Genomic DNA, 21,196 nt, shown 5'->3' on the forward strand with positions numbered 1-21,196 from the left:
CTCTCCCCCTTGGGAATGGAAGAATCCAGGGGGAGATGAGATTTGGGGTTAGCTCAGAGGAGATAGTTAGAAATGAAATATAAATGGATTCTGACATCAAAACAAGATAATAATGGGCAATATAGAAGTGTCCTGGGCATCATTTTACACTTTGAACATAATGAACAACCAACTCTTTTAAAACTTTATGTTAGGCATACAATAAACATGAAAAAAAAACTGTTGAATTAGTCACATCTTGAAATTATAAGAACCATGTTCAATATTTTTACAATTGATTTACTAACATGGTGTGGTAAGTCAGATCCCCAGAGAAGGAAATACTAAAAGGGCAGAAAAATATATTTCCTAAAAAGATATTGAAGAACCAGGAAAGCATGCCCAGTTTTCTTAATAGTCCCAGGTCTCCTTTCCCCAAGCAGAAAACCAGTTCTATAGACATGCAAATGTCTATAAGGAAGGTTGGAGCTGGAAGTTTAGGAAGACAAAGACCTAAAATCTACATACCCCAGCCCCAGGGAAGCAGGATATGACCTTTGGACATAATAGGATTGACCCACCACCGTCAAGAATACCAGAAAGGCACACCCAGACTCAGGTCAGAATACGTGACACAGAAAATACAAAGCCTGAAACAGGAAATAACTCCAAACAAAAGACTCGGGGGGGGGTATAAAACCCACTCCCTACACGTGCTCAGTCTGTTGTGATTCAGGGTCAGCCTGTGGGTTCGGCATTTGGGTCAGACGATTCAGAGGAGGAGGAGGGGGGTGTTGGAGAGGTTGCTGAGGAGGTTGGAGAGCTTGCTGATGAAAGCCCTCAGCCTGGCCCCTCCCACCTGGTTACGACACAGACCCAGCTGTGTGAGCCTGACAGCGTGGATGAAGATGACCCACAGCTGGCCCTGTTCAAGGACGCCCGACGCAGGAGGCAGTCAATCAGGAGTAAACAGAGGAAGGCAATGGGGCACCTCGGAAGGAGGCAGAGAGAAGCCACGCCCTGAACTGTTTAAAAGGGGAATGCGTGGGAAGGCTGGTTTGCTGAACGCAACTGTTTGAATAGTTCCTGTTTCATGGTTTGTGTCCTGTTTTGCTCTATTTGCTTTTGTGTTCATAAATTTGGCAGGCTTAGTTCCAGCCTCTTGCCTTCTTGTAAAAGGGGTTGTCCCTGCCTTATCTGCAGGGCTGGTAGTAGGCTGGTACAGAACACAGTCCTTTTTCTGCTGGAACCATCTTTCTGTTTGGCTCTCCTCTGCAATAAACTGTAACCTCCTTCCTAAAGCAGTCGCAATGTTGTTCCAAAACAAAGTATTACAGTGTAGTAGTATTACAATATTACTAGGTTGTTTTTGAGTTACTGCTCCCTGACCCCAAGAAATTATTTGATCTATGGAGGAGTTCTGAGAGATGAAATGATGAAAGAGATGGCTAGAGTGACACTGGCCTAAAATGCAAAAGAACTATAAGTAAGAGCTGAAATGTAAGCCTACATTGTGATGACAAAGAGTACCTTCTGTATTTAATTTGCCACTCTTACTGCTTACTTATGTGGATTGTTGCCTAGTAGCTTTGTTTAAAATTAGTTAACCCCATTTGGCAAATCTGGGTTAGCAGATCTGCTACTGGGCTATTGAGAAGAGTTCATACAGTATTGGAGGACAAGCACACATCTGTCGTTGTCCAACTGAGCAAATTCAGTTGAAATAACAGAAACCTTATTTATGTAGCTATAGATCCAATGGAAGTAAGAGGATTCTGTGTACTGTCTGTCCAGCTACTTCTGGATTGGATCCCTTCAGTATAGGCTAGCAAAAGCTTCTAGGGAACTGACGAGAAACTGAAAGCAGGCAGTGGTGGAGACACCTTGATCTACTATGTAACAAATAGTAATGTGTTACCTCCTTAAGAAGTTGTTTCCTACTTGACTGTTAATTAATAATAATAATAATAATAATAATAATAATAATAATAATGATGATGATGATGATGATGATGATGATGATGATGATGATGTTAGAAGGGACCTTGGAGGTCATCTACTCCAACCCCCTGCCCAGGCAGGAAACTATACCATTTTAGACAAATGGCTGTCCAATCTCTTTTTAAAGACTTCCAGTGTTGGAGCATTCACGATTTCTGGAGGCAGGTTGTTCCACTGATTAATTGTTGAAACTGTCAGGAAGTTTCTCCTTAGTTCTAGTATTATATATCCTCTTCCCAACTTTTTCAAAGATGTTTGCTGAGAAGATGGAAAGTTTATAGCTACAAAAACTGTTAGATTAACAGGATTATCTGGACAGTTATCGTTCTGCATTCAGGTCTGGCATGGGATAGAAACTGTATCAATCATTCTTGTGGGCAATGTTTATTGGGTTTGAGAAGGGGAGTGTGACTCTCATGATCCTGATGGATCTTTCAGTGGTCTTTGGTACCATCAACCCTAGAATCCTTCTGCACTCTCTATGAGAGTTAGGAGTCAAGTGCACTTTGTTGCAGTGAAATTTGTAATTTGTAATTACCCTAGCTGAGGGATTACAATACCACATTTTAATCCAATTAGTAATAATTAGAAGGACATTAGTATTTGGTCACTACAGTATATCAAAGGTCTTTTCTACACCCAATTACACCTCCAATATTTATTTAAATCTTTCTGAACAGATTAAATATAAGTAATAAAATATTATTTAAGCTTGTTGCCTTTTTACGAAATCAATTCGTGCAGAATAGATAATTTAAAGTAGTGTTTTCTGTAATTTGTATGCCAAGGTCACTTTAACATTCTGACATTAGTATTTAACAAGTAAATTAACATTCTGATATTAGCATTTAACATGTAAATTAAATATAGTCTACAAAATTAACCAAATGTTTCCCAGGCAAATTACAGTTACAAGTAAGTCCTTGACTTATGATTGTTTGAAATTACAGCAGACTCAAAAACCTGTCCTTGAAGTTACAACTGCGGCACTCATGTGATCACATTTCACATGATTGGCCACTAGCTTTTGAACCATTTATAGAGGACAATAGGAAAGGTCACTATCTTCCTTGCATTTCACTTGCTGAGATACAAAATATGATTCCATATGGTAGAATTCAAAAATTTCACAATATAATCAGGTTATTTATTAAATGGAATATAAATTCCATACAGTGATCTTTCATTTTTGGCTTATATATATATCATGCTTAGTATTATAAGGCATGTACTTTTACAAAACAGATCAGTAAATGAGTCATTTCATGATGAATTTCTTGAAATTAAATAAAGACATTCATCAACCTCAGTGGCACATAGTTTATTAAAATTTTCAGCCTCATGAATAAATCACTAAGAGTTTTAACCCTGCCATCAAATTGCTGCTTCAGTTCCACAAAATTCTAATTTATGCCTTACACTAGACATTTTTTCTATACAAATTCAAGTACGACATGGAAAAGAGCTACTAAAGTGATAAACAGCTCTATATAGCTTTATTTGCTGGTGGGTTAGGAATAAATTCAGTCATAGGGAAAGCATTTTCCTTGTCTTCTGTTTACTTAAAAAACTGCTATCACACATAAGTCTTGTCAATATTGTAGTCATAATTAATCAAATGAAAGACGTCACAATGCAGCAATTTAGATGACAAAAGTATGGGTGTTTTGTTTCTTAATAGCAAAAAAATTAAATTAAATTAAAAGATAGGTTAATTCAACTTGAGACATAATTCTTTGCAGAATAATAATAATAATAATAATAATAATAATAATAATAATAATAATAATAATAATAATAATAATAATAATAATAATAATAATAATAATAATTTTATTTGTATACCGCCCTTCTCCCGAAGGACTCAGGGCGGTGAACAGGGCAATACATGTTAAAAGACAAGAATACAAAAATTAAAAGAGATTAAACAAGATGCCCAAAAACTATAACAATAAGTTAAAATACATAAAAAGCAATAAAACCCAAACCCATCACCCATCAGGCCAGGCTGGCTTGTTCAAACAGGTAGGTCTTTAGATCGCGCCGGAAGGAGCGAAGGTCGGGTGCCATCCGGAGCTCAACCGGAAGATGGTTCCATAAATCCAGCGCACCCACAGAGAACGCCCTCCCCCTGGGGGCCACCAGTCGACATTCTTTGACCGGTGGCACCCTGAGGAGGCCCTCTCTGTGGGAGCGCACTGGGCAGAGGGAAGTTGATGCCGGCCGTAGGTGCTCCCTGAGGTATTCTGGACCCATGCCATGAAGGGCTTTGTAGGTCATTACCAGCACCTTGAATCTCACACGGAAGAAGTATCATCTGGAAGTCAATGTCTGTAATACGTCATCCCAGTTTCCATTTGCTAGAATAACCTGATCTGCTTATGGTTGCCTAATAAGGTGCAAATAAAATAAGGATGGAATTCTCTTGCAATAAATACCTGATACGAGTCAGATAATATGAAGTCATCAAATTAACTATATTTAAGAATGACCATGTTCTCTAAAAAAATCAGTGCAGATGTAAAGGGCAGTTAAATAAGAAGGAACCTCTACAGATATTAATTCAACTTTCTGTTTCTCAGAGTGCTCAACTAGATCTCTGTAAGAAGACATCAATAGGATATGATCATAATAGCTACTGTCAAGGTTGAATTGCTAAGATGCTTGCTAACCTCTATAGCTAACCTGAACATGCCATAGAAATGGGAGGGAGGGGCGGTCTGGGAAAGAAATGGGAGTTTCAGGAAGCTGTCCATGGACTGTGAGAACCAAGCTCATCCAAAGCCGGTGTCTGGCAGAGAAGTGGACAGTTCCCCTAACAAACATAAAGAATGTGATTGGCCAACATGAACACATGGTAGGTGGGGGTTATGAAAAGCTATTGGCAACTAACCAGAACTTTGTGCAGGAAACTTAGAGTTCATTTTACTTCTTCAGTGCTGGGATGTGTATTCAATAAAAAATATTTCTTTTTTTTATTATTAGTTTTCCAATATTACAATAATATCTTTAAAAAGCAACATGGTGTCCGGGTTACAATAGTTCCATTTCAGACAAATACATATTATTACAAATCTCCAAGTTATTGTAACCAATACTTCCTCTCTCTCTTTTCCTTTAATACATACTATATCTTATCTAAATTAACATACTTCTCATTGCTACCCATCAGTCATTTAATGGTTTTTTATATATTTATCAATATTTTAGTATATTTTATATTGTAACATTCCATCTTTAAAACATCAAACACCTTATATATTTTTCTAGCTTTAATTTTACATTGATATTGAAATTAAACGGTTAAGATTTCTCATTTTCATATTGCTAAATAACCTCCTTTCCCTTTGCGCAATTTTCTCCAATACCTAGTAATGTAATCCAGTTCTTATTTATCTCATTTCCATATCCATATCAGTCATACAATATTTAGAATAGTAGTCATTAAAATACCAATTGCAAGGAGGAGAAAAAAGAGGAGGACAATATAATATTCTTGTTTCTCATTTATAGTTTCCACATATTAAAAATTAAACAAAATTTCTTCCATTTCAACATTAATACATCCTCTCATGTCTCTACATCCAAGTATATTAGTTACATTCTATCATTTTTAGTATATATACATCTTCACCCATATCATTTAAAGAACTCAATATTTCAATGTTACTATTCATACTTCTGTATTTTATTTTTTATTTTATTTTTTAGTTAATCAGTATTTTTGTCTACTCATCAAAACAATCTCTCGTAATCCTAATACAATCCTGTCTATTTTGGTATTATCTATTTCAGGCCTCTTAAAAATGTTCACATTTCTTCAATCTTATTCTTGCTTTCTTCCTTTGCCATGTCATTTTTTGCTTCTTTGCCTCATGGTCATCCAAGCATTCTTGTGTTGCTATATCATATTGAAGTGGCCCTCCAGTCTCCACTTTTGAAGGATTGAAGAGTCTGCTAACAGCACCAAATCTTCTCATTATTTTCACCTCTTGATATAATTGTCCTGGTCTAAATAAAAAAAAAATTCCATCTCTTCTCTATTATAATCTTCAAAAGCCTGTATTTGTTGAATATTTAATTCTTCTGCCAATGTATTTGATTGTTCAATTTCTTCTGTTAAGTTCTGTCCCAATAAAATATTAGTTGTAGTCACAATTTGAGTTTGTTTCATTGAGATGCTTTCTAATTCTTTTCCAAAAGCTCTTATTTCGTCGCCAGCTGTAGAAAGAAACAGATATGTTTGGTAAGATATATCCCACATAGCATGGATTTGTTTTTTAATCTCTTCCATAGTGAAGTTTCACATCTGGTGTTCAAGGTTACTCTTATCTTGTTTTTCTTAAATATTTTCTTGTTTTTTTTAAAGAGAAAGTCAGATTGCAATTTCAGGTTTAGCCACTGGGTGTCGCCCAAGTACTTTGGAAATTCTTTTCTTTTAGTCCATTTTTTTCTTCAACGGGACTTAAATATTTGGAAAAAATTACAATTATCCTTATTGGCAAGAATTGCAGTTGTTAAAATGAATGTTCTGCCAAAGTTTCTCTTTTTGTTTCAAATGATACCTATAATGAAAAAGGATGCCAACCTTGATCAATGGCAGAAGGGTATTAATAAATTTATTTGGGCGGGGAAAAAAACCAAGAGTTAAATTTAAGATTTTACAAGATGCTAGGGAAAGAGGGGGACTTAAGGTGCCGAATTTGAAATTGTATTATGATGCGGTTGCCTAGACATGGGTTAGTGATTGGCTTAATTTAACTAATAAGAGAATACTTCATCTTGAGGGTTGGGATTTGGTATATGGATGGCATGCATATTTGCTTTACGATAAGAAGGTGGACAGGGCTTTTAAATCCCAGAAGTGCTTTATTGCGTGCCTGGAAAAAGTATTATTATAAGTTAAATTATAAAATACCTATTTGGGGAATTCCTGGACACGCGATAGAGAGTGTATCTATGGGAGTGAGTTTGGATATGGTTTCTTATAAGGAACTACTTAGATTGCAAGGGAATGATTGGCAACTTAAATCATTAGATGAGTTAAGACAAGAAAATATAAGTTACTCTTGGTTTCAATATACCCAATTGAAAGCTAGGTGGAAGTTAGATCAAAAGGTTGGCATCACAATTATAGATCAAAATTTAGTAAAACAAATTAGAGACTTAAATTGTGCACATATAATGAGGATATATAATGCTTTAATTGAATTGGATTCGGAAACGGAATTAGTTAAAGATTGTATGATAAAGTGGGCACAAAATATTCAGGAACCAATTTCGCTGGACACTTGGGAGATAATTTGGGTCAGAAATGTTTATTTATTTATTTATTTATTTATTTTATTTATTTTATTACATTTCTATACCGCCCTTTCCCGAAGGACTCAGGGCGGTTTACAGGGTGATTAAAAACAAAAATACAAAAGTTAAAAACAGATTTAAAAATTATATTCGTTCCTGCATAAGTAAAACCCCAGTTAAAATTAAAATTAAAACTAAAATTAAAATTCTCAGCCTGGGCCAGAGAGCTCGAAGAGCCAGGTCTTCAGGTCCCAGCGGAATCAACGGAGGTCGGGGGCAGTCCTAAGCTCCACTGGCAGCTGGTTCCAAAGGGCAGGCACACCCACTGAGAAGGCCCTATATCTGGGTGTCGTCCACCGGCAATCTCTTACTGGTGGCACCCTGAGAAGACCCTCCCTGTGGGAGCACACTGGACGAAGGGAGCTTGATGCCGGCAGCAGGTGTTCCCTCAGATATCCCGGACCCAAGCCATTTAGGGCTTTATAGGTCATCACCAGCACCTTGAATCTCACCCGGAGGGCAACCGGGAGCCAATGCAGCTTGCGGAGTAGAGGTGTTACATGGGAGTATCGGGAAACCCCCATCACAACTTGCGCGGCCGCATTCTGCACCAGCTGAAGCCTCCGAGTGGTCCTCAAGGGCAGCCCCATGTAGACAGCATTGCAGTAGTCTAAATGGGAGGTCACGAGCACATGAGTGACTGTGCGTAGGGCATCTCGGTCCAGATAGGGTCACAACTGGCGCACCAGGCGAACCTGGGCAAAAGCCCCCCTGGTCACGGCTCTTATGTGGTCTTCAAAATTGAGTCGTGAATCCAGGAGGACGCCCAAGTTGCGAGCCCTATCAATGGGGGGGTAACACCTCACCCCCCATCGTTAGAGATGGAATAGTCTGGTTAACCCGAGATGCCAATATGCACAGCCACTCCATCTTGGCGGGATTGAGACAAAGCCTGTTTCTCCCCATCCAGACCTGGACCGCCTCCAGGCAACGGGACATCACGGTGAGGGCATCGCTGGGTTGTTAATGTTAAATTTACTCAGGCTCAAAACTTAAAAGAAATTTTTTATAAAATGTTTTATAGATGGCATCTGGATCCCAAGAAGTTGTCTAACATGTATCCTAATTTACAGTCTAAATGTTGGAGATGTGGTAGTTTAGAAGCCACCTATTTTCATATGTGGTGGACTTGTAGAAATATAAAAGCTTTTTGGATTAAAATTTGTGGAACATTCAAAAGATTTTTAAGAGAAAGATAAAGTTTTCTCCGCAATTGTTTTTATTGGGTATTGTTGTAGATTGTGATGTTAAAGAAACCAATTTGATGTTGAATATGATAACAGCAGCACGGTTACTGGTGGGACAATATTGGAAGAAGGATAGTTTGCCTACTATAGAAGAATGGGTGTTTAAAGTTTCGAATCTTGCAGAAATGTCTAAGATTTCTGCTTACTTGAAAGATCATTCACAGGAAAGATATATTTCAGTTTGGAGGAGATGGATAGATTATATTCAGAATAAATATGGGACTAAAAAGTTCCATTTAGCTTATGAGTAGATTTTAGAGGGATATTGTTATTGGTACTTTGGATGTAGTTATGTTAAAGGGGAATTAAAGCACATTATGAATTTGATTAATTGTATAGTATGCATGATTTTTATTTAGAATATGATTATTATAACTATAATCCTGTATTTAGCTCTGGGAAGTGGGGGGGAGTGGGGGGGTTTGGGGGGGATTTGGGGATATATTGTAAAATCTTGTTTTTGTAAAACACTTTAATAAAAAAAGGTTTTTTTTAAACACACCCCTGAGCTTGCTCGCCACTTATTTGAAGGGAGGGTTGAATTTCCCCCTCCGTCTCCACAGGGGGAGAGTACCTAGCAGCTTAATTAGGTGAAAAGAAGATGATTAAAGTATAAGACATGAATCTTATCCCCATCTCTTCCACGCTGCTTTAATGTTGCCTGATGGTAAGTTTGACTTCGGCTGTTTGCAGCCTAGTAACTGGCCATATTCCTATGGCCAGTCTTTTGCCTGCCAGTACAAAGGGAATGCAGGCACTAAGAGGGGGGTTGCGGCTTCCCCACATTTCTGCAAAAGCCAGCGATGCAATTCTGGACGTGGAAGACGAGAGCCATTCTCCAGATGTCCATAATGGCTGACTTGGCAAACCAGAAGCCAAGTTTCAGGAAGCTGTTCATGGACTATGAGAACTATGCTCATCCAAAGCTGGTGTCTGGCAGAGAAGTGGACAGTTGCCCTAACAAACATAAAGAATGTGATTGGCCAACATGAGCACATGGTAGGTGGGGGTTATGAAAAGCTACTGGCAACTAACCAGAACTTTGTGCATAAAACTTAGAGTTGATTTTACTTCTTCAGTGCTGGGATGTGTATTCAATAAAAAATATTGTGACACTGGCTGAGGATGAGTCCCCTGAGTGGCCCTCCCGGAATGTAGAGCCGGTCACGATAATACAAGAGTCCATCCGTGACCGTCCAAGGAGAATCTGGCCCCAACTCCTCCTTCCGCTGAGCCACCCACACCTCCTGCTTCTGTGCTTACCGGATCCGAGCCCGTATATCAACCGGCTTCCGCACCGCAGCAAAAGACTCGATGGGGATCACTGTCCAGGGCAGAAGCTTGTTTTCCACTCGGGAATATTCGGGCTTCCTGGACAGAGCATCCGCTCTTTGATTGTGCCTGCTAGGTAAGTACTTAACTCAGAAGTCGAACCTCGCAAAGTGTCCTGTACCAGCCTGCTATCAGCCCTGCAGAAAAGGCAGGGACAACCCCTTTACAAAGGCAAAAGGCTGGAACATACTGCCAAATTTATGGACACAAAAGTAAACAGAACAAGACACGAACCAATGAAACAGGAGCTATTCAAACGGTTGCCTTCAGCAAACCAGCCCTCCCACGCATTCCACTTTTAAACAGTTCAGGGTGTGGCTTCTCTCTGCCTCTTTCCGAGGTGCCCCATTGCCTTCCTCTGTTTACTCCTGATTGACTGCCTCCTGTGTTGGGCATCCTTGAACAGAGCCAGCTGTGGGTCATCTTCATCCATGCTGTCAGGCTCACACAGCTGGGTCTGCATCGTAACCAGGTGGGAGGGGCCTGGCTGAGGGCTCTCATCAGCAAGCTCTCCAACACCCCCCTCCTCCTCCTCTGAATCGTCCGACCCAACTGCCGAACCCACAGGCTGACCCTGAATCACAACACAAAGAAAAGAGACCACCAGATCTGGCGTTGGTTCAAATTGTGAGTGGTCTGCAGGCTTTCCAAATTCTTATGGTCCGTCTGGACCTCGATTTGATGCCGCGCTCCCTCCAGATGATGCCTCCAGGCCTCAAACGCCACTTTGATGGCCAGCAGCTCCTTCTCCCAGATTGTATAATTGCGCTTTGAAGGGTTCAGTTTTCGTGAATGGTACGCGCAAGGGAAGAGGGTACCGCTGGGCGTCATTGCCTGGAGTAAGACCGCCCCAATGGCAATGTCGGAGGCGTCCGCCTCCACGACAAACGGCCATTGCGGGTCAGGATGCTTCAAGATGGGCTCCTTCATGAAGGCTTTCTTCAAAGTCTGGAAAGCCCATTGTTCTGGAGCGTTCCACTGAAACCGAGTCTTCTTTTGCAGGAGCCGGGTGAGGGGGGCTGTCAAGGCAGCAAACCCAGAGATGAAAGCTCGGTAATAGTTGGCAAACCCAAGAAGTCACTGAACATACTTCACACGATGTGGCGGTTGCCAACTCTGCAAAGACCCGACCTTACTGGGCTCCATGGCGATGCCCTCAGAAGTGCAGTGACCCAAAAAATCGATGGTCACCTGGTAGAACTGTCACTTCTCCAATTTAGCATGCAGCCGATGTTCTTGGAGTCACTGCAGTTCCTGACAGAGATGTCGATGGTGCACCTCTCACAACGGGGAGTAGATCAGGATGTCACTGGGTAGATCACAACAAACTGATCTAACAAATCCCGGAAAATATCATTCATGAAAGGCTGAAACACGGCGGGGGCATTGGTCAGGCCAAATGGAATCACCGTATACTCAAAATGTCCATAACGAGTACCAAACGCCGTCTTCCACTCATCACCCGGTTGAACCCTGACAAGGTTGTAAGCTCCACGCAGGTGCAGTTTCGTGAAGATCTTAGCCTCCCAGAGTCGGTCCAAGAGTACGGGGATGAGGGGCAGCAGGTAACTATTGCGCACCGTGATGGCGTTGAGATTCCTATAATCGCAGCAAAGCCACAATTTGCTGGACTTCTTTTTAACGAAGAGCACGGGTGCAGACACTGGCGAGGACGAGAGCCGGATGAAACTGCAAGCCAAATTCTTCTCCAGAAAGTCCCACAATGCAGCCAACTCGGGGTCCGACATGGAGTACAAAGGCCCCACTGGGAGAGGCGCATCAGGGACTAAATCAATGGGGCAGTCATAGGGTCTGTGCGGGGGTAATTGATCCGCCTCTGTCTCGCTAAACACATCAGCAAAGTCGGACAGTTCGGGAGGCAAGGGAAACCTGGGAAACCCTCCACCTGACCGGCCCAGATATGGCGGGTGTGGTCCACGCACTGTAAGCTTGGGAAGGTGACCATGTTCTGTGACCAATAGATCTGTGGGTCATGCGCCTGGAGCCACGCCAGTCCCAAGACCACTGGGAAATACAGATCTGAGGTGACATAGAACTGGATGACCTCCACATGGGTACTGATGGCCATACATAATGGTTGCGTGGCGGCCTAAATTGGCCCAGACAGGAGCACTCGACCATCGATAGTCTCCACTAACATGGGCGGATCCACCGGGCACTGGGGAACAGCCCATTTGGCCACAAATGCTGAGTCCATAAAATTTGTGGTGGCCCCAGAGTCAATTAAGGCATGGGCTGGAATCCCCTCTGGCTTGCCAGGAAGGATCAGACATGCCTCCAATATCAGATGCCATGGAGGTCCACAGGCAGCATCGGAAAGACATCGCTCAGTGTTGTTGTGGGACACCCGATCTATCACAACGTCTAGATCGGGCTCGGGACATTTCACGACAGAAAAGTAGGGGACTTTTTGGGGGCAGACTCGGTCACTGATGCCTGCTGTCGCTTCTTTGGGCAAAAAGCAGCCAAATGCCCAGGGTCCCCGCAGTAAAAACACAACCCCCCCGATTGTCATCTGTTCATTTCAGTCACCGATAGATGAGACCTGGCGGCACCCAGCTCCATTTGTTCCTTTCTTTGAACTGGGGTCTCACGCACAACGGGGGCGTTGGTCAGGCCAAACAGCATCACCGTGTATTCAAAATGTCCATATCGAGTACCAAATACCGTCTTCCACTCATCACTTGACTGAACTTTGACAAGGTAGTAAGCTCCACACAGGTCCAGTTTCATGAAGATCTTAGCCTCCCGAGAGTTGGTCCAAGAGTTCAGGGATGAGTGGCAGCGGGTAACTATTGCGCACCATGATGGTGTTTAATTTTCTATAATCGCAGCAAAGCTGCAATTCGCCAGACTTCTTTTTGACGAAGAGCACGGGTGCAGACACTGGTGAGGACGAGGGCTGGATGAAACCCTGAGCCAAATTCTTGTTGAGAAAGTCCCGCAATGCAGCCAACTCGGGGTCTGATATGGAGTATAAATGCCCCACTTGGAGAGTTGCGTCAGGGACTAAATCAATGGGGCAGTCATTGGACCTGTGTGGAGGTAATTGATCCGCCTATGTCTCGCTGAACATATCAGCATAATCAGTCAGTTCAGAAGGAAACCCCTGGGGAACCCTCCACCTGGCCTGGCTACACCCACATGGCCCCCAAGGGCAACCACAATGCTGACGCGGCCCTCAATGAAATTGAGTTTGACACCCCTGCCATAAGGCAAGGGAACCGATCTGTGGCTGAGTATATTAGGGAGTTTCACAGCATAGCTGTGAGACTGAGAGGGTGGCTGGAGCGTATGCTAAACAGGGAGGTGTACCAGAACTACCTATTCTGGGAGATCCCAACAATCTCTAAGCCTGGTACCAAATGGCCAACACAGTGGACCTGGATCTGATGGAGTGTTGGCAACATGCAGCACCTGAGAGCTGCCCTCACCCTCACCAGGAAAAATGCCTGCTGGCATGAAGAGGGAGAAGGGGCCCCTCCCCCCACCAGAGAGGGTCAGTGTCACCCTGCCAGAGCTTGCTTCTGATGTGGGAAGGAAAGTCACCGAGGGGCCAATTGCCTAGGCTCCCAACTTGCATTGATGCCCAGGGCTACGAGCCAACCCAAACCAAAGAAGACTGAAAAAGACAAAGGAGAAAACATGAGCTGCACAGCAGGTCATAGACATTTTCCCCCAATCAAGTGAAGGGGAGGGAACTCCAATCCCTGGCAAGCCTGGAGCAGTCTTCTATGAGAGCAACAGCGAAGGGGAAGATGGTCCGATGGTGAGTGGAGTCATCAACCCACTAACTGCCCAGGTGGAGGTGGTAGTTCCCCAGTCAGGAGTAAGGGGGGGCCTTCACGGTCCTTCTAGACCTGGGGTGCACCCGTTGCTTTTAATCAGGCTGAGAGTGGTGGATTCATTTGGACTAAGGATTAAGAGGGTGAAGCAACCCATGAAATTCAAGCAGGTGGATGGGTTACTCACGGTGTCTGTCTCTGTGTGTGTGTGTGTGTGCCTGCAACCTGCCTGACCGAGCTAGTGAGCCTAAAAATGGGAAGCCAGGAAGAGACTATCTGGTTTATTGTAGCTGCAAAGATGGTATAGGCAATAGTATTGGGGTTGTCGTGGTGGAAAAAATGGAGTCTGCCAATTGACTGGGAAGGCAACAAGTGGCAACTAAGGGTTAAAAAATGAGAAAATACGGGGTGGAAAAGCTGCCTAAAGCTAGGCAAGTGCAATCAGCTGTGTAAGTGAAAGCAGAGGCAATCAACACTTTAACTGAAAGCAGCCCTGTGGAGCCAAGCATTGCAAAGGAGTATCAGGACCTGGCAGAAGTGTTTAGCAAGAAGTCAGATGTGCTCCCTCCTCACTGCCCCACAGACTGCTATTGAATTGCTACTGGGGGCAGAACTCCCTAAGCCAAAAATGCACTCCATGACCCCAGGAGAGATGGAGGAATTCCGAGCCTTTGTGGACAAGAACTTAGCCAGGGGCTTCATCCAGCCAGCTAAATCCAAGGTGGCTGCACCAGTGTTCTTTAAGGAGAAAAAAAAGATGGGTTGCTGAGATTATGCATGGATTTTAGGGCAATAAATGGTGTGTGCATGGAAAATATGTATGCCCTCCTCCTCATGAAAGACATGCTGAGGCACCTGTCAAAGAGGAAGATATTCACCAAGTTGGATTTAAGAGAGGTGTATTATCATGTGAGAATCAAGAAGGGAGATGAATGGAAGACTGCTTTCAACTGTCCCTTGGGATGTTACCAGTTCAGGGTGATGCCTTTTGTAGTAACCAAAATTTTCTCTTATTTCTACACTAAATACTTCCTCTCTTTTTCTCTTGATGTCTACTATCTCTTGATGTCTACTATTTAAGCTAGTAATTTTATTATAAAAGCTAAGTAAAATATATTTATTACTTTTATCAACAGATTTTTAGCTTATATATATCTTAATTACTTTTACATTCAACCTTTATAAGCAAGTCAATATTTGAGTTTAACCTTTAATATTTATAATTCCAAGTTTTAAATGACCAAAGTTTTTTTTATCTCAGCTTATAACAAAATCTAGTATTCAAAGTACTCATCTTATCTATTTGAATATGCTCTATTTTAATTCTCACTAATAAGTCAAAACCCCAATTTTCTTCAGCCTTATTCTAGCTTTTTTCCTTTGCCAACTCGCCTTCCATGTCCATGCTTTTAAGTTGTCCAATAGATCTCCCTGTGTTATTATATGTATTGTTTGAAGTAGAAAAGGCCATCTAGTCGCCATTTTTTTGGAAGGACTAACAAATCTATTTTTCCATCTCAATGTAGTTGTCCTGAAATATTTATCTTCCCTTCAGTCTGTTCTTCTTCTTGATCTTCAGTTTCCTTTGGTTTATATAAAAAGTCTTTTCCTTTTTCCATGTTGTCAATCTCTTTTCTGGGTTTGCCATTAACTGTGTTTGTTGATCAATTAAATCTTATATTATAGTATTTAATTGTTCCACGTCTTCTATTATATTCTGTGTAGTTGATTCTTTAGTTGTAATCAAAGTTTGAGTTGGTATATCTGGGCTGGCATCTTGTTCATCCCAGTAGCCATAAGAATAGTTTCATAAATTGCTTTTAACATAAAGAGAATCTGTTCCTGATCTTCATCCATGTTCTCTTAGTAGAGTGTTAAGTGTTAAAACCTTTACAATCAGAGAATGAAAATAATTTTGTCACTGAGTATAGAACACAGCTTGGGCTTCTCACAGCTGATATCTGTCAAGGTTGGAAAAGTCTTATCTATAGTCTGGGCATTGAGCCAAGTCTCTTTTAAACAGTAACAAATTGCAATCTGAGGTTTAGCCACACTATGTCACCCATACCATTTAGGGTTTTGTTTTTGTTTTTTTAAGTCCAAAATTTTTATAATCCTTTTTTCAATTTTACTTCTTTTTTGTAGGTAGAAACCCAAATCTTCAATAAGAATAAAAAAATCTTTTAGTCCACAAATTTTAGAAGGATAAAGATCCAGTTAGAGTCAGGTTATTCTTGCAATGTTTAAAACTCCCCTGAATAGTCAGTTGCCCCCTTTTTCAGAGGGTAGGATTGAATCTCCCTTCCCTCTTTTACAGGGGAAAAAATACTTTGGGCAGCTTATACAAGTGGAAAAAAATAAGTAGTCTTATCCATCCTGCTTTGTAGGTGCCTGATGGTAAATTTGACTTTGGCTATCAGAAATCTAGTGATGGGCCATGTTTCTATGGCCGGTCTTCTGTCCACCAGTTTGGAGGGCTGCCCCAGATCAAGTGGAAGGACTACTGCCCTCCTGTGATCAAGCAGGGATCCCCTCCTTGATGGTTGCCCCTACAGGGCAACTTTCAGCACTTTCCGGGGGGCCCCAGTGATGTGGAATTGGACATGAAAGATGGAGCTCACCTTCCAAACAGCCGTGGAAGCCCAGGGGTTTGCTAATTTCTACTGACAATGTATCCTCTCCTTTGCACAGAGAGCCTTGCCTATTACTGAGCTTTTAAAAACAGGAGGGGGAGGGCTGAAGCCCAAGACAAGCCAGCCACTCAAGACTATGGACTGTCAAGCAGCTTTTAATAAACCTCAAGCGGCTTTTTGCAGCTGAGACAACTCTTAAGCACCCAGACCCAACAGTGCCCTTCGTAATGCAAGCAGATGCTAGTGATGCAGCTGTGGGGGCAGTTCTGCTCCAAAAGAATCAAGAAGGGAAGTTCCAGCTGTGTGCCTACACCTCTCACAAATTAAATGATACTGAGAAATGTTGGGCAGTGTGGGAAAAGGAAGTTTATGTGCTCCATTGGGCATTGCCTATGTGGAGGTAGTTCTTGGAGGGCAGTAAAATCTCTTTCAAGCTGTGGACTGATCACAAGAATTTAGAAGCCCTGAAGACCTCAAGAAAACTGTCCCCCAAGCAGGTTCGATGGGCTCAATATTTCAATCGATTTAGCTTCACTCTTTGGTACCTGGCAGGGGAAAAAAAAGTTCTTGGCAGATGCACTATCACACCTACCACAATACAAAAGTTTCAGGAAGGAAATTCCCTTGGACAATTAGCTGCACAAGGCTCTATGAGGCCAGTTCTGCCCACTTCCCTTCAGCCAGCTGACAAAGAAGCCCTGGAGGGGGATGAATGGTTTAGAACCCATACAGGTGACATCACAATGAAAGAGGGTCTGGCTTGGAAGGGTCCCAAACTGTATGTGCCATTCGACCCAAGAACCCAAATTTTGCGAAGGTGTCACTACGGGAAGCCAGCTAGTCATTTTGGGTTTGTGAAGACCCTCCATTTAGCCAGGAGGCAATTCTGGTGGCCCAAAAGGAATGAGGGAATAGAGAACTATGTTGCTGGGTGTCCAACCTGTGCCTCAATGAAAAGACTGCCAGGAAAGCTTCCTGGGTTGTTGTAGCCGGTGGCTAACCCCCAGCCTATGGGAGAACTTCATTGTGGAACTGCCTGAGAATTCTGGGAATACTGTAATCTGGACTATGATTGACCTGTTTTCGAAAGAAGCACATTTTGTGGCATCCCAAAAGATCCCATTAAACCTTAGCCAAACTGTTTGTGCAGCACATATATAGGCTGCATGGAGTCCCAAAGTGCATCATCTCTGACTCGGGGAGGGTGTTTCAGTTTACTGCAATGTTTTGGCAGGAGTTTATCAAATTTATAGGGTCCTCACAGGGACTTACAGTAGCTCTGGGTTTCATCTGAGTACCAATGGTGGGGAGGAACAGAGAAAACTAATGCAATGATAGAACAATATTTGTGCAGCAGAAGTGGCCTCCAATAAGTCTGTACATAGCAGCACCAGGTTCACCCCATTTAAGGTAGTGACAGGAGCGGATTTCATACTTTTGCCAGAACTACCACAGGGGGCCCCTTCCTCACTGTCTTTAAATGATTGGATGGATAGTTTAAAAAGTTCATTGGGGGAGGTGCAGAAAGCTTTAAACAAGGCCAAGGAATTGTATAAGAGGCAGGCTGGTATTCTGATAGGGAACCCCAAGAGAGTTTTAGGATTGGGAACCAGGTGTATCTGTCTACTAAGTACCTTAAGCCAAGGCAGATGTCAAAACCCATTCCTACTTTATTTCATTTCATTTCTATTTCATTTCACCTTTTCCTTCTCTTAATAAAACTTCCTGCTTGGAAGAAATTGTTTCCAAGGGTTCTGCTTTCTTAAGATGTGGGCTTGAAGTGGGTCCTGACATTAGACAGGATCTGCAGTAATAGTCAACCTGGAAGGAAGACCCTTACCAGGGGACTTTGCAAAAACTACAAGGTCAGACACTGAGGCAGAGAAAAAGGAACCCACTGCAAAGGGGGAGCCCTCCCTCCAGCCAGCACCCTGCCAGCTGTCAGAATCCAAGATGTCCTACTCCTTGGAAGAAGAAGTGGGAGATACATGCAGCCACAAACTTCAGTGGTTGATGGGCATTGGGAAGAAAGACTAGTGGGAGAAGAGATCAAAGAAGGTGACCCTGAAACGTGGCAGCCACCAACCTGGATGGAAGCAAGAAATGGAGAGATCCCATCACCTTAGTGAAGAGGAAGGAGATTGCACACAGCACTCGAATTGGATCCTAGAGAAAGCTATGGACCTGATGAAGAAAACCCTTGGTGCTCTTGCGGATAAGAAACCTGAACCCTATGGCCATTGCACTGTCGCGTCGAGCGACCGATCAGGGTTCCGGCCTCAACTCTTAGAGCCCCGTAACAGGGGTGAGAATTTAGAGGGACCCTCGCAAGGGTGAACACCTTGAATATGGAAGGATTCTGCCCTTTGCCACCGACCCAGTGTGCCGGACGTTCCGACGGTCACACTTGGGAACTGCGATAGCGCAGGAACAGGATCCTAGGACAAACTGAGGCACCAACACAAGTTTGTTCAAGGTGAGAGAGCACAGAGTGCCCGGGGTGGATGGTGTTGCCCCCCGAACAGCTTTGCACAGCACTCTTTTATTGAGCAGTTTCATCAGGGAGGGGGAAGTACACACATGAGGAAGCAACATATGGAAGGTCATAGGAAAACATAGCTCATTGCATACAACTGCTAATGAAGAGGGCAAAGGTCATCACAGGAAACAATAAAGCATAGCTTATCGTATACAAATGCTAACAGAGAAGACAAGGGTTATCACAGGAAGGCATAACTTGAGGCAAGGATAATTACAGGAGACATTATCACAGGAAGGCATAACTTGAGGCAAGGACAATTACAGGAGACAGGAAGCCATATCTTGAGGCAAGGGCAATTACAGGAGACAAGTCTTGTTATATACAATTGTAAATGGAGCAGGAGACAGAGGTTTATCACTAGAGACAGGAATGCAGAACTTTATAACCTTGTATACAATTGTAAATGGAGCAGGAGGCAGAGGTTTATCACTGGAGACAGGAATGCAGAACTTTATAACTTTCAATATAGAAGGCAAAAAGGTCTTTTGGGAGTCTAGGATAACTACAACTCCTCCTTTTCTGTTTTTTAAGGCCAATTACTGAGAAGGCCCCTCAATGTAGTCCAGAACTTTCTCTTCTAGGACACTTACGCGGGAAAAAGAGAAATCCTTCGATACCTCCTGTGCCGGCGCCAGTGTTCCTTTCAAAGAGTGTTGGTGTGAGGGTTCATCAGAGGTAAATTCTAAAAGAGGATGTTTGTATTCACTATCAACAGTGTGTTTCATCAACAGAATGTCATCGCTAATGCTGCTCAGCCTTCGTTGTAGAAAATCTAAAAGTTTACCCATAACACATGGGCCAATTGCACATGCAAGTAATAATAAAATTAAAGGACCAGCTATGGCTGAGAAAAGGATGGTCAGCCAGGGAAAGAAGTTAAACATTCCTTGATACCAAGTATAATGCTGGGAGCGTTCCCCTTCTCTGTCTTTCAATCGTTTGTTTAATTCTGCCATGGAGTCAAGCACAATACCTGAGCTATCAGTGTAAAAGCAACATTCTTCTTTCAAAGCTACACATAGGCCTCCATTTTTCAAGAAAAGGAAATCCAAGCCTCTTCTATTCTGTAAAACAACTTCAGATAGTGAGGTGAGAGAATTTTGGAGAGCAACCATAGACTGTTCGATTCGTTTGAGGTCTGCATCAATTTCGATACTTAGCTTGCGGATGTTTTGGTCACCCAGGACCATACCTGCAATACCTGTTGTTGCACCAGTGGCTCCCAGGCCTAAGAGAATGGCTAAGGTCATAGTGGTGATTACCTCGCACTTATCTCGAAGAAAATATTGGGGTGGTTCCATACGGGAGATAAAGTCATTATCAGAAAAGACAGACATTTTTGGGAGAAGGTAAACCTGGATACAAAAGGCTTTTTGTGTGTGTAATATGACTCCACTGACACATGCAGTGACACCAGTGGAGCAGGCCCAGATGGATCCATTGGAAGGAATGAAGAACTGACCCTTACGTCGTTTGGAAAGATCTGCTGTTGTAGAGTGAGTATACATTGTAGACCACCCCTCAACTCCATAAGGAAGACCTGTCCTTTCATTTGGTAAAAATATCATACAAGATATATAAGCGTCAGATGAGGCATTAATACAATAGTGGGAGTAATTAGAAGGTACATATCCAAGACAGCATCCTTGGCCTTCAATGGAAAATATAGTTATAGAAGAATTGGACCACCTGCAAGTGGCATCAGAGGTGCTATTTGCAAATGGGGAGGGGGAGCCAATAGCTTCATAAAAAGGGGGTTGAGAAGATAAGCACAACCAACATTTGGTATCATTGTCAGGGAAAGCATGGGCTGCTACTAGGGCGTCGTGTGTGGAGGAAACAAGAATTATCAACGGATTAGTTTCCCTTGGAAAGGGTTGTAAAAAAGGAGAGTTATTGTGCTTATTTGGACCCACAGGTGGGGATACTTCTAGGGACATAGTGAGTCGAATTATGAAAATATTACCTGGATGACGATATCCGGAATTATCATAGGATCTGCCCCCCCCACTTTTTCCCTGCTAACCAAGCAGCAAGCGGGAGCCTTTTTCCATGTGACGTGAAGGTAACGTACATTGGGTTGAGGCGAACACCACAGCAGGCCCAATTGCTGCATGAGGACCAAGGCAAGTTGGAGTCCGGCCCCAGTCCTGCCTTGATGTAATCAGTAGTGTAAGGTGCAGTCCACCAAATTTTTCCTGTGGACACACATTGCCAGGATTTGCAATACCAATCAGAGGCGGTTCCACATTCGTCTATATGGGATAGGTCTGTAATATAGCCTGGGCAAAT

The sequence above is a fragment of the Vipera ursinii genome (genome assembly GCF_947247035.1).
Source record: "Vipera ursinii genome assembly, chromosome: 6".
Taxonomy (NCBI): domain Eukaryota; kingdom Metazoa; phylum Chordata; class Lepidosauria; order Squamata; family Viperidae; genus Vipera; species Vipera ursinii.